Genomic DNA, 3,314 nt, shown 5'->3' with positions numbered 1-3,314 from the left:
TTGAAAACCCGTTTTTTTCTACATTTTCTTGATTAGAAAATTCCCCAGACAAAGTTTATGAGCAAATATCGTTTTCAAATGATTTTTCTAGTATTGTAAAGTTTTTGAGAAATTACGGATATATAACGGACGTGGGACCCACTAGTGCGCAAAGTTCGGAAAAATTCGGCCAATTAGGTTAAATTCCGGATACTGTGTAAAATTTATCGGGTGTTAAGAGATAAGTAGAGTGTGTGAAATGATTGATGTGAGAGAGAAAAGAAAGGATAGAAATGCATTTAATGGAGTGACAAGTGTCACATTTCCATTGGTTGAAACCTAAGACAACTATTCACCTTTTTTACCTTTCTTACCCATGAAATAAATATCTCAAAAATTGACCAAAATTCACCATTTCTTCTCCTTCTTGTGGCCGACCAACATCAAGCAAAAGGAAAGGAAAAGCTCTCCAAATTTCATGCTCCAATCTTGCACAAATCAACAAACCAACCGATTAAACTTGAAACCTCTCCATAAAATCCCTTAAGTGAGTGATAGTGAGTTGTGTGGTGAAGTTGGTTGGAAGCTTAAGGTGCTAAGTGGTCTCTCTTCTTTGGTTCTAAGGTAAGTGACTATGGAACCCCTCTCTTCTATCTAAGATGCTTAATAAATAATTTGTGGTTATTATAAGTGTGATTTTGTGGACTATTTCTTGATTTTAGTCAAGATTGATGAAGTTTTCTATTTATTTGGGATTTTTGCTGGTTGCATATGATTACTATGATGTGGCTACGTATGATGAGTGGAAATGTTATGTAATGAAGCTAGAAGGTGGAAAAAGTGGACAATTGCAACCAATTTTGGGTTTGGAAGAAAATCTGGAAAATTAGGGTTCTTGGTTCTTCATTCTGTCCGAAATTTTTGGTCCTAGATAGAGGCCGAATTGGCCTTGACTCAAAACATGAAAGTTGTAGGTATTGATGAGGTTGAAGTGCCTGCAAAATTTCAGGGCATTTGGAGTAGTATAGAGTGAGTTATGCCGTTTTTACTGTTGCTGTTTTTGGTGAACAGAATGTCCGAACTGCAATAGTAATCGTTTGTTTTCACTGGAATTGGTTTGGATTTTGTTGTTGGTGTCTTCTGATGAAATGTAGCTGGACGTTTTAGCTAACTTATGCCTTTGGAATTTCGGCATTTGGACTTGTATGGACTGAGATATACCGATTACAGTTTTATGTGATTTGCAAACCTGTTTTGGTAATTCTGGATTTGTATTTTGCATATTTGACCTAGTTGTGCTAGGATTTGGACTGAGTGGCCTTCTACATTGTTGTACTCCTATTTCTTAGCTTCGAAACGGTGGGTCTTACACCCCCATCCGATAACCGTAGTGAATTTGGTGCCATTACCGCATATTGAGGTCAAATACGGTTTGTGATTCTGGTACGTTTTTGGAAAGTTTATGGCTGGAACTTTGGCTTCACATTTGACTGAGTTACAAGCTGTTTGGACTTCCGACCAAAACACCAAACTTATAGCCCTATATCAGAGCTTTCTAACGCCCTTGGAATTTCATGAATCGGATTTATAAAACCTGAGATATAGCCGAGCAAACAAGGCCTGCCCGTGAAAATGACCAGAAATCTGTTTTGATCCTGATGACCAATTTCCGTTCCGAATTTGGGTTGCCGACCTTCATGAAAGTTGTTCCATTTGGAATGAACTATCTAACTGCCAATTTTCAGCTCTTTTGACCATGTGTAGCATAGAAAACAGTTTGCACTCAAAACTGACCATTTGTGCATTTGCCAGATTTCGTAAGTGATTGTGTTTGGTTCATTTGGGACTAAAGCCTCCAGTTTCAGTTCTGGATGTCTTCATAACAGTTGTTGTTCATCCTTTAAGCTTCGATATGGCGTCTCATATGCCTTAATCCGATATTCGTAGCTCAACTTATGAGTAAACTAGAAACGAGTGTCAAATCTGCCGTTTCCGCTAACGGCCGTCTCCGTTTCCGTTCGTCATATTTATGTGCGCGCGTGCCGTTTTTGCCGTTTTGCTTGTTTTAGGCACGATAGTAGCCGTTTGCGATATTATGTGACAATCTTCTATTTCAGACGGTGGTGAGCTGGGCGGAACTGGTGGGGCCCACTACTAGCTGTTCATTTTGATCCGACTTCGTACTTTTGCTATTTCAGTTTCTGAGTAAGTATTCAGGCCGGTTTGGTGTGTTTTCTTTGCTATGTGTTTGAGATATGTGAAAAGGGCACTTAGGCGAGGGTGTACTTTATCGCACTCGACCTAAACCCTAATTTGAATGTATAATTGTACTTGGCATCTGTATATGAACCTTTTGGAACCAAAACCCTTGAGCTTGTGGCTCGGGGCGACTTTCGAATAAAGTTTGTGAAGTTTGCAAAGTTTGTGATTTTGAATAATTTTGTGAAGTTTGTGAGTTTGGGGCGAACTCTTGACCTGGTTGGACTATTCGAGCCGGTTAGGGCTTGGTCGAAGGCAGTCCAACTTAGTCTGAGGTCACCAAGTTTGTGGGTTCATGTTATGAACCAATTTTGTGAATCCGGTTCACCGAGAAGGTGACCAAGTTTGTGGGTTCATGTTATGAACCAATTTTGTGAATCCGGTTCACCGAGAAGGTGACCAAGTTTGTGGGTTCATGTTATGAACCAATTTTGTGAATCCGGTTCACCGAGAAGGTGACCAAGTTTGTGACCCGAGCTTGTGACTCAAGCTCAAGTTTGTGATTTCGTTCGCTCGGGCAAGTTTGTGAGGTGACTGGCCAGTGAGGGTGATAAGGTGTCGGTGGGTGTACAAGTGAAGTTCTACGGACTATTTTTGCGGTCGACGGAGTGTCGGCAGGAGATCATACATGGCACATGAATTGGCTTTGGAGCCACCCGTATCCTTATTATGTGATGTTACTTTTCTGCTTTTGCTTTACTCTTATTGTGTAACTGTTATGTGAAATTTATGTTTTCGCCCCTGTTTACTTACTAAGCATATAGCTTACCCCTTTCCTTTTGTTTTCCTTAGCAGGGGCCGACGCGGGGACTTTTGGCTCGTATACTAGTATAGTTAGATTGGCTTGTAATAGTTGAATAGTTAGAATGTTTGTTTTTGTTTTGGTGGTTTGTATAAGGACCTTTCTTAGGGTCTATCTTCTGCTGGTTGTGATTGTAGTATATTAGAGTGGTTTGACTCGAGACTTTTGAAGATGTGAATATAACTTTTGGGATTGTATATATTGTATTTAGTGCTCTTTCGAACTTTAAGTTTTGAGTCCTGGCGCGAGCTAGGCAGGCGGCCCGCCGATACCC

This window comes from Coffea eugenioides, unplaced genomic scaffold, assembly GCF_003713205.1.
Source record: "Coffea eugenioides isolate CCC68of unplaced genomic scaffold, Ceug_1.0 ScVebR1_33;HRSCAF=164, whole genome shotgun sequence".
NCBI classification, from domain to species: domain Eukaryota; kingdom Viridiplantae; phylum Streptophyta; class Magnoliopsida; order Gentianales; family Rubiaceae; genus Coffea; species Coffea eugenioides.
This window is presented reverse-complemented; position numbering follows the sequence as displayed.